Source organism: Sminthopsis crassicaudata, chromosome 3, assembly GCF_048593235.1.
Source record: "Sminthopsis crassicaudata isolate SCR6 chromosome 3, ASM4859323v1, whole genome shotgun sequence".
Taxonomy (NCBI): domain Eukaryota; kingdom Metazoa; phylum Chordata; class Mammalia; order Dasyuromorphia; family Dasyuridae; genus Sminthopsis; species Sminthopsis crassicaudata.
Window position 1 is genome coordinate 604397259 of NC_133619.1, and position 11751 is coordinate 604409009.

General features: G+C 40.6%; 1 pseudogene; it reads left to right on the forward strand.

Moving 5' to 3' along the window:
* The first annotated feature begins 303 nt into the window (after nt 1-303).
* On the forward strand, nt 304-656 carry LOC141559978 (biogenesis of lysosome-related organelles complex 1 subunit 2-like; annotated as a pseudogene).
* Nucleotides 657-11751: the final 11095 nt, after the last annotated feature.

Here is an 11751-nt window from a genome sequence, read left to right on the forward strand (position 1 = left end):
CATCTTTACCAATCTGAGGAGTGTGAAGTAGAATCTTGTAACATTTTTCTTCATTTAATTGTTGATAGCTTAAATTTCTTTTTTGAAAATTACCTGTTTTTTCCCCTCCTCAGCCCTCAGTCTTCTCTTTTCCTACCCTTCCTACTCCCTTCTCCTTCCTCCTCCCTTCCTCCTCTTCTTCTCCTCTCCCATCCAAATCCTTCCCTCTATCCTTACTCCTTCCTCTGTTCCCCAGCAATGTTGGAGACAGTTAAGGAGGCCATGGAGCCTGTCAAGGTGGACATCATGGGACTGTGCCAGGACATGTTCTTTAAGATAGCCACGTACCTGACTGGTGAGCTGATAGCCACCAGTGAAGACTATAAGCTTCTGGAAAATATGAACAATCTGGCCAACTTGAAGCATCTAGAAATGAAAGATATTGCAGTAAATATAAGTAGAAACCTAAAGGATCTAAACCAGAAATATACAGCACTTCAGCCTTATCTGCCTGAATCAGATCACTGAGGAACAAGGAGCATCTCTTGAGCAGGAAGCCTCCAACTTGGATACATCTTCAAAGAAATTAGGGAAAGAACAAGGATGTCTTATAGATGGCAAGAGAAGAGAGACAGAGATGGTTCAAAGCAAAATGCAAGACATTAGAGAGGCGATGAAAATTATTTAGCACAAAGACTTTAACTCCAAGAATGCTTCCTAAGAGCTGAAATGAGTGAGAAGGAAGTTGTCAAACTTCTAAGGCTTCAGTTTATAAAAGCAGCGGTAGTACTGGTCCAAGGAGAATGGCAGACCTACCTTTGGATGAATGTGTAACTTTGACCACTACTTCATGTCTTCTTAACACTGTACTTTGGAACTCTTATCATGTGCTTCATTGGGTGCCCTGGATCAAGACTCAGAAATCAGGATCAACTCCCCCCTCCTCCCAAGCAGACACAGATGAGCTACTCTGCTCTCCTTGTTTCCTCCCCTTCCTTTCTCTCTTTGACTGTTCTGAATGTGCCTCCATCCCTAATAACCTGTTTTTGAACTTATATAATAAATGCCAATTTATGAAAAAAAAAAAGAAAAATACCTGTTCACATTCTTTTACTACTTATCTACTGAGGAATGACTTTCTTCTAACTTTATAATTTAGTCTATGTACATTTTAAATACTGTTGTATGTACACATGTTGTTTCTTTAAGGGAAGAAACAGATTTATTTTTTGTTTGTGAATTTCCAGTACATAGCATAGTACCTGGTCCTTAGGAGGCACTTAATACATATTTTTTGGTTGATAAGTAGCACAAAACATGAAGTGCTGGACTTGCAGTCATCAACATTTACTAGCTCTGTGACCTTGAGCAAGTAACTTAAGCTTCCTAAACCTCAGTTGCTTCATTGGTAAAATGACAAAATCTTGAGTTCATGCTATAACATAGTGGTGACCCTTCAGTCAGTTCAGTTCAGAGGTACAACAGTACCTTTCTTCCTGAGTCATTAGGAGGATTAAATGAGGATAATAGAGAGGGTCATTGTGAGGATCTTTCTATATCTATCTATCTATCTATCTATCTATCTATCTATCTATCTATCTATCTATCGAGATATAAATTTAGAGAGAGATAGAGATAGATAGAATCTATAGATAGATAGATAGATAGATAGATAGATAGATAGATAGATAGATATAGATGGTTATCTCCTCATTTGATCCTCACAATGATTCAGGGAGAGGCTGTTATTTTATTATCCCCATTTAACAGATGAGGAAACTGAGGCTGAGAAAGGTTAAGTAACTTGCTCATAGTCACACAGTTAAGTATCAGAAGTAAGATTTGAACTCAAGTCTTCCTAAAACATTACACTGCTGGTGTTTTTCAGTCATGATTGACTTATTGTGACACCATTTGAGGCTTTCTTGGCAAAGATTCCAGAAGGATTTGCCATTTCCTTATGCAGCTCATTTTAGAGATGAGCAAACTGAGGCAGACAGGATGCACTGTCTTGCCCAGAATTACACAGTATCTGAGGCTGAATTTGAACTCAGAAAAATGAGTCTTCCTAACTCCAGACCCAGCTCTCCATGCACTGCACATACATAGTACATAGTAAATGCTAACTTTTATGAGCATGCTCAGAAATCAAGGTGAAAAAAGGCTTCCTTGGATAATTCCCAACCTTTCTGAGAGTGAGCTTGAAAAATTGCTCTATGGGACAGAGAAGAATTAGGAAACACCTGAAAGAACTCAAGGCTCATTTAACAGGGGGCTTGAGAGATGGCTGTAGAAGCCTGGAGAACTGAAGGAACCCCAGTACCATGAACTCAAGATACTCTGGATTGCCTGTGAGGTAATCTGTAAAGGGCTAGAATTGAGCAATGCACTTGGATAATGAAGCACGTGAGACTAATTGCCAATTGGACAGTTCTCTATTAACTTGATTGAAGGTTGACCCTCCCCAGCTGTTCTGTGCTGACTTGATTGTTGGGACAAAGAGGGGGAAGTGACTTGTGTGGGAGGAGTAGGAGAAAGTTGGGTCGTGGAACTCACGCTCTCTCGCACTCGTGACCTGGCGTTGGAGGGTGACAGTAAAAGATCCAGAATAAAGACGTTTAGTGATCCTGACTCCTGCTGATTTCTGGGAAGAGAGAGTTCCAGCAGTAATCAATGGTTTTCAATGTTGAACTGGCACAGTGGATACGGTCAGATCCCTGGGGCAGAGAAAGATGAACGAAAGATGATCTTCATCTGCCTAATAGGATTCTACCAGTTTGGGTACATGCTCTATAACATTTCCAGAGCCTGTCACTTTCTTATTACTTATGGAACAAAAGTGATTGGTCATATGAAAGACCGGAGGTATGGATCTATTTGGTTGATGAATCAGTTAATTAGTAGTGCTGTGGATAGAGAGCTGGGCCTGGCATCAGGAAGACTTGACCTCAAATCTAACATCAGACAATTGTGCAAGTCACTTATCTTTCATTTTTCTACTGTAAAATGGGCATAAAAACAATATAGCACCTACCTACTGGAATTATTGTGAGAACTCATCTATAAACGTTCATTAAGCATCGACTATGTGTCTGGAATAGAATTAAATACTGGGGATACAAATGGTGGCAAAAACCAATCTCTGTCCTAAAGGAGTTTACAATGTAATGGGGGAGATAAATAAGAACATATGGGAAGGATCAAATGAGAAAATGCATTTAAAGCACTTAGCACAATGCCAGACACATAGTAAGTGCTATATAAATGTGAGGAGCTTAAGGAAAGGTTGCTGAAGCTATGAGATTGTTAGAGAAGATTGTTGGTAAGGAGCCATTGATGGACAACTCCATTTCTACTGGAGAACCTCTGTTAAGTCTGGGGGTCACAGCATGGAATGAATACTGATGATGAAAAGAGAGATGGGCTCAACTAGTCCAGTTCAGAGTACTGTCAAAAGTCAGATTTGTGACCCTGGACAAGTCACTTAATCCCAATTGCTTTAGGGGAAAAAAAAAGAGATTTTCCTAGAATTTGGTCAATGGCTACTATTGGAAATGTGCAAAAAATTAAGGCATTCTCATCAGATTTCTCAAAGAAGTCTCTTATAGGAGATGGAATATTGCCCAGGGAAATTGAGTAGCCAGGTCATTCTATCTCTGTCCTTTAGGGACCAGGAAAGGCAGGAAAGCCAAGTCCTTGGACAGGGAATAAAGGAAAGAAAGAAAGAAGAGAAATTGATCTAATCTTCTGTCAGATGATGGAGGCTCCTATCTGAAAGGGGAGACAGATCAAAGACCCAATCCTCAGGAAGTTCTCCATCTAAGACAAAAATATAGATCTTGCCCTTGGGAAGGCTCTGTTCTGATGGGATGGCCCTATACACTAACCTCTTCCAAACTAAGCAACTCCTGCCTACCCCCAAGTCTGAATCTGAAATCCCCTTTTCAATATGGAGCTTGACATACTATTTTCATCTTTCTTTTGGTTTACTTTTTTTCTCTTTCTCATGATTTTTTCCCTTTTGTGCTGATTTTTCTTTCACAACATAACAAATATGGAAATATGTTTAAAATGATTGATGTTTAAATATGATTAAAATGATCAGAATGCTTATTGTCTTGGGGAGTGGGGAGGTAAAGGAAAGAGGGAGAAACAATTTGGCAGAATCTTACACAAATGAACGTTGAAAGCTATCTTTATATATAACTAGGAAAATAAAATACTATTGAGGAAAAAAAATGGAGCTTGAAAACCAATAATTTACCCCTTCTTAGCTTCTCCCTCACTTTTTCCAAAAGCCCCTTTGATTTCCCCAAACCTGTTTTTAAGTGGGTTCACTTTCACATAAACCCCTCTTTTGTTCAAGAGGCCTTGGGGTTTCCTGGAAACCAGGGAGTGGTAAATAAGTGGGCTTCAAAGTCACTGTTGGCCTCTCATATTTGAAGACAACAGACTTTAAAACACCACAGCACATCCTCTGCCCATCCTCACCCCTACCCACAGCTCCCTCAAGAGAGGAACACCTAAAAGTTCTACCCAAAGAAGAGGCCAGGAGAACTCTTCCTACAGGGGCAGGATGGAAGCAGGGTGGGGGGAGGCAGATGACAATGCACCCTATTTCAGTAGGTGCTGGGTAGGCCGATTATTGAAAATGGAGGAAATAGAACATAAACATAAACAAGTAAGGAATAGTCTGTAGAACACAATATGTCAGAGTTGGGAGGGCTCTTAGAACAGAGAATATCAGAGCTCAATAGAAGAAGTGTTATGATATAGTGGGAAGAGTGTTAAATTTTGAATCAAAAGGACATGAGTTCAAATCCCATCTCTGACACTTATAGGTTCTATGACCTCTTGTTGTACCTCAGTTTCCTCATCTCAAAAAAGTGGGAGATAATGATAGCATCCATCTCACCTTATGAAGATCAAATGAGTATGTAGGCAAAATGTTTTGCAAACTTTAAAATATTATGTACAACATTGGATATTATTAATAAATTGAAATAAAGTTATAAAAATATTTGAAAATCAAGTTTCCAGATCCCATATTGAGAATCACTACTGGAGAGAGACAGAGACTGGTCCTAACAACCAGAGTCCCAGACAATTCCTCTGGTTAGGGGTTGGGGGAATAGTGGCAGGAGAACCCTAAGAAAGAAATCCACATCTCCCAATTGTTTCTAATTCCTAATGGAAGGCAGGGCAGTGGGAAAAAACCCTCCTGGGACACAGACATTACCTAAGGCTGAAAGAATGTTAGAGGTCAAAGAGTCCAAACCCTCCTTTTAAAAAGGAGGCAAATATTTTCATCCAGAGAGGGGACTATGGGAACTGAATGTGGATCACAACACAATATTTTCACCTTTGCTGTTGTTTGCTTGGTTTTATTCCTCTCATTTCCCTCCCCCCCTTTGATCTGCTTTTTCTTGTACAACATGATAAATGTGATGTCTAAGGGAAGGGGGAGGTGGGGAGGGAGGGAGATTTGGAACACAAGGTTTTGCAAGGGTGAATGTTGAAAATTATCTTTGCATGTATTTTGAAAAAAGTAAAAGCTTGATCTGAGTTCAAATATGACCTCAGACACCAAATACTTTCTAGCTGTGTGACCCTGGGCAAGTCACTTAACCCCAATTGCCTCAGCAAAAACACACAAACACACAAAAAAGTAAAAACTATTATTAAAAAAAGTAAATAAAAAGGAGGCAAAAAGAAGTTCCAGTTGCAGGTTTGAGTTTGAATTCCTCCATTGACTATGTGATCTTGGAGAAGTCCCTTGGATTGTTTGTACTCAATTTCTTCATTTGTAAAATGAGATGGGAGGAGATGAGAGAAGAGGGGAGACAGGTGAGGTGGGTGGAGATGCTAATGTCTGCTACTAGGAATACCAGCCCCTGTTGTGCTGTGCAGCCTCAGACTAAACTAATCACTCTGAATCTCAGTTTCCTCAGTTATAACATTGACATCCTGATTTATATCTGGCCACTGGATCCACATGGCTCTGGAAGGAAAAGTGAAGCAAGTGACCTCCCTCCCTTAGGCAGCCTTCCCTCCCTTAAACCCAACTCACCTTAAATCCAATGTCATGGAATCATCTCCCTGATGTCAGGGTTTTCTTCAAGAAAGAAAGACAAATAACAATACTAACAGAAAAATCCCTATTAAATTTCCCTTAAATAGATTGTTTGAGGATGAAGAAGAAAACAAAATAGATGGGCAAGCTCCCTGAACGGGTGATTTGTTGGTCTAGCGTTAAGGAGTATTATTAATATTAATAACATTCACTTAGGGCTTTATGGTTACAAAGCACTTTCTATTCTTGGTCTCATTTAGCCTACATGTCATCTCTGTAAGAAAAGCAGAACAAGTATTAGAATCCCTATTTTACAAATGGAGAAACTGAGGTTATTATTAAAATAAGATTGGATGGAGAAGGCAGAAGGGGACTTCATGTTTTAAGATAAGAATGCACGCTGAACTACCCACAGAAAACCCCTGCTCCCTCCCTCAACTGCCTGAAATGCTCTCCTGCTGTCAGCCCTGCCCAACCACTCAGGTCTCAAGGACACAGCTTGACCCCCGGATGCTCAGTCCCAAGGTGAAGGCCCAGCTGGATTCTGCCTTATCCATGGAAGGTAGGGGCAGATCACACGTGGAGAAGACCAGGGCTGGAGGGGGAGGCTGGGGGCTTGCCTTGGGTCCCAGTGTGCCCCTCCCCATGTCTGCCATGCAGAAAGCAGAGTTCTAGGTCAGATATCTGTGCTAATTGTTCTCTCCCCACCCCCAACCTTAAGGCCCTGTGGTTGTCACTTCCCTCAGTTTGACACCTTATTCACCCAACACCCAGCAGCCTGTCAGTCAGAAAAGACAGAATGGTAATGGCTTCACACCCCAGAGGTGGGGGAACCTGTGGTTTGGGGAGCGAAGTCACTGAGATAGGTGTTGCTTCCAGCTCAGATAGCTGCAGGAGCTGTCTCAAAGCCATTGTATCGTCCACCATCCATCTTCTGAGCCCTGGGGAGGAAATAGATTGCCAAGATAGCAGCAGAACTTGTCAGAAGGTTATCTTGCCCACCTTCCTGCCCCTGCCCCTGCAGCCAGATGGGTGGGGGAGGAAAGAATGCACATTTTTGGGTTGGATCAGTCAACCTGTCACAGAGACAAGAAGGCCAGGGTTCAAATTCTGGCTTCTGTTTCTAGCTGGTTCTGAAATCTCTCACAAGGTCACTTCTGATCTCTGGACTCAGTTTTCTGGTCTTTTAAATAAGGAATTCAATCTAGATGATCCCTTCCAATTCTGGCATTCTTCTTTCTAAGGTCCTTCCCGTCTCTGACATTCTGTGTTTTGAAATACTTCCAAGTTTTGACATTTCTATCTTTCAAGGTACCTCCGCAACCTGAACATTCTATGTTCTAAGATATTTATAATCTCTACAACTTATGTTCTAAGAACTTTCTCATCTCAGACAGCCTGTTTTAAAACATCCCCCACCTTAGAAATTTTGTGTTCTAAGTTCTTCTACATCTCTGACATTCTCTGTTCTAAAGCCTTTCCCATCTCTGACATTCTGTTCTAAGGTCTTTGTATGTATGTCTGATATTCTGAACTCTGAAGTCCTTCCTATTTCTGACATTCTGTGTTATGAGTTCTGTCTCATCTCCAACCTTCTCTGTTCTAAGATCCTTCCCGTCTCTAACATTCTGTGTTTTGAGATACTTCCAAGTTCTGACATTCTGTCTTCCAATGTACCTCTAGAACCTGAACATCCCATGTTCTAAGATATTTCACATTTCTAACATTCTATGTTCTAAGAACTTTCCCATCTCTGACATTCTGTTGTAAAGTATCTCCCACCTTAGAAATTTTGTATTCTAAGATCTTTCCCATTTCTGAGGGAAATTCTGTGTTCTAAAGTCCTTCTCATTTCTGACATTCTATGTCCTAAGGTCTTTGTATATCTGACATTCTGTGCTCTGAGATCCATTCCATCTCTGATATTCCATGTTCTAAAGTCCTTCCCATCTCTGACATTCTGTGTTCTAAAGTCCTTCCCATTTCTGACATTCTATGTCCTAAGGTCTTTGTATATCTGACATTCTGTACTCTGAGATCCATTCCATCTCTGATATTCCATGTTCTAAAGTCCTTCCCATCTCTGACATTCTGTGTTCTAAGGTCCTTCCCATTTCTGACATTCTATGTCCTAAGGTCTTTGTATATCTTACATTCGGTGCTCTGAGATCCATTCCATCTCTGATATTCCATGTTCTAAAGTCCTTCCCATCTCTGACATTCTGTGTTCTAAGGTCCTTTCCATTTCTGACATTCTATGTTTCTAAGGTTCTAAGTTCCCAAGCCCTGACCATTCTCTGTCCTAAGGTTTCTGCCTAACCTGCTCACCACATGACATTGGCAGAGCCATTGGCTTCAGCCCTGCTGCCACAAATCAGCCTTTTATTAAACTTATCCATCTGCAAAAAAGCAATGGGCGATGCCCTATTGAGGGCATCAAGTCCATGGTCATTTGGTGGAACCTCATATTGAGGAGGTTTTATGAGTCCATTTCCTGTAACACCGCAGGGTTTGAAAAGATTCTTTCCTTACAACAATCCAAGGCGGGCAGAAGCTGGGGGACATGTAGTACAAGTATCATTATGCTCATTTTCTAGATAAGAAAACCAAATCCCAGAGAAGTAAAATGATGCCCTCAGCTGATAAATATCTGACCCAGGACTCAACCCCAGCTTCCAGCATCAGTACATAGTGCTACCTATGAACCAACCAAGGTGCCATACCGAAAATGAGCATTCATGCTGGGAGTATTGAGTGAATAGGTGTCAGGCTAATGGAGGTGTCAACCACAGAGAGAGTGGCAGGATAAGCCCAGGTACCTGCCCCTTGAGCTTGACTTTCTGCATGACAGGAATGAAGAGGGGCCCTCTGAGACCCTTGGGCCAGCCCCCAGCCTCTCCTTCTGGGTCTGCCCCTCTATGTGCCTTCCAACTTATTCATTCCATGAACAAATCCAGGAACTGGAGAGGGCTTAAACTCCAGGCCTGAGGATCCATTGAACAAGCTGTGACTTTGAGGCAGAGTTGAGAGTGGTGGAGTATTTTAGGTGGAGGGAGGAAACAGGGCTTCCTGTATCACTTCCTTATGAGCTATTGATAAAATCATCTGTTTCTACTCTCCCTTTCCTTTTTCCTCCTTTACTTCTTTTTAAAAATTGTAAAAATAGCTTTTTATTTTTAAAACACATGCAAAGACAGCTTCCAGCACTTATCTTTGTAAAACTTTGTACTCCAAACCTTTCACCCTCTTTTCTCCCACCCCCTCCCCTAAACAATCCAATACAGGCTAAACATGTGCAATTCTTCTATTCGTATTTCCACAGTTATCATGTTGCACAAGAAAAATCAGATCAAAAAAGAAACAAATGAGAAAGAAAAAAGCAAGCGAACAACAATAAAAAGGTGAAAATACTATGATGTGCTCCACATTCAGTCCCCACAGTGCTCTTTCTGGATGCAGACGGCTCTCTCCATCACAAATCTATTGAAACTGGCCTGAATAATCTCATTATTGAAAAGAACCAAGTCCATCACAGGTGATCATTACATAATCTTGTTGTTGCCCTGTACCATGAACTCCTGATTCTACTCATTTCACTTCACATCAGTTCCTGTAAGTCTCTCCAGAACTCTCTGAAATCATCCTGCTGCTCGTTTCTTATAGAACAATAATATTCCATAACATTCATATACTATAATTTATTCAGCTGTTTCCCAGATGATGGTCATCCACAGTTTCCAGTTCTTTGCCATTACAAAAAGAGCTGCTACAAATATTTTTGCACTCGGGACCTTTTCCCTTTTTTATGATCTCTTTGGGATACAGACCCAGTAGAGATTCTGCTGGCTCAACATTTTCTTTTCTCTTGCCCGGCTCTCCTTTCATCTCTCAAATCCTTCCCTTAGTTCATCTTCTTGAGGCACTTACAGATCATTGGATCACAGACCTAGAACTAAAAGGACCAATACAGAACTTGCTTAACACATTGACTGTCACATAGTAGGTGCTTAATAAATGTTTATTGGTTGATTTATTGAATCTGACTTCTTCATCTTACAAATGAAATGAAGCTCAGTTAGGGAAAGTTACTAGCCCAAGATCACACAGGGGATAGGGATGAGAGTCAGAGTCAGGATTTGAACCCAGGACCAAGGCTTTCCACTTCACTAAAACTGACCAGTCACTAAAACTGTGTGAGGTATATTTTACACTCTCTTCCCTGAAGTTCATCATCATAGCTTATTAGAGTTGATAGGGGACTTAAAAACAGGCCTTAGAACACAGTGTGTCAGAGCTAGAGGAGGCTTTAGAATAGGGAATGTCAGACCTGGGAGGGTCCTTAAATTACAGGATGTCAGAGCTGGGAAGGCCTTTAGAACACAGGATGCCAGAGCTGGGAGGATCCTTAGAACTCAGGATGTCAGAGCTAGGAGGAGTAATGGAACACAGAATTTTAGCTGGAGTTCAACCCATTCAACTTTTAAAAAGCTTTAATTGGATCTATTTCTGGCCCTTCACAGGTCCTGGATCCTAGTGGGCAGGGATCTTTTTGTTCCCATCAGCTACCTGTGTTATGTTTTGTATAAAACAAGTCATAGTATTTATTGCATAAGTGTTCTTAATAAAGATTCTGTGCTAGGTATTATTAGAAAGAGAGTTGGAAACTAGATTGACCTAACTGAAGTCCCATTCCCTCTGTAAAGCTTTCTGGGACTAGCCAGACCTTGTCAATCTCTCTTGTCATTGAATTCCTAAAGTGCTTAAAATCCGAACTGTGTTATGTAACATGGATTTTGTACTTTATCCAATATTGTTGTCCTAGAGGAAACCTCCTATTCCTATTAGTTGCAGTTTTAAACATAGTCCCCTTCTGGTCTGCCCTGATCAGACCACAGCTGGGGTATTTAGTTCTGAGTACCACATTTCAGAAAGAGAATTGACAAACTGGAAAGTACATAATGGAGAGTGACTAGGTTGATTTTCACCCAAGAGAATGGAATGGGGTGGAGAATTGGACTCTGAATTAATTTTTAATTTTTTTATTCATTTAATATTTTCCCCAGTCACATGCAAAACAATTTAAAAACTTTTTCCCCTGAGGCAATTGGGGTTAAGTGACTTGCCCAGAGTCTCATAGCTAGGATGAGTTAGGTGTCTGAGGTCAAATTTGAATTCAGGTCCTCTTGACTTCAGAGCTGGTGCTCTATCCACTGCACCACCTAGCTGCCCCCATTCACAATTTAAAAACCACTTGTGAAGTTATGCAAAACATTTCTATAAAAGTCAAATTGTGAAAAAAAACCCCACCATAGATCTCTCACTCTAATGAAAATAAAAACCCTCAAGAAAAATTAAGAGAGAGAGAGAGAGAGAGAGAGAGAGAGAGAGAGAGAGAGAGAGAGAGAGAGAGAGAGAGAATTCTTCTATCTGTATTCAGACATAATCAGTTCCTTCTCTGGGCATGAATAGGATTTTTCATCATAAGTCCTTCAGAGTAGTAGTGGATCATGTAGTTGTGGATCATTATATTGCTGGGAATAGCAAAGTCATTTGCATCATCCTAAAACATTGCTATTACTTTATATATAATACATTTCACTTTGCTTGAATTCATGAAGGACTTTACAGGTTTTTTTTTCCTTAAAAGCATACTGTTCATCATTTCCCATATAGCAATAATATTCCATCATAAACACACA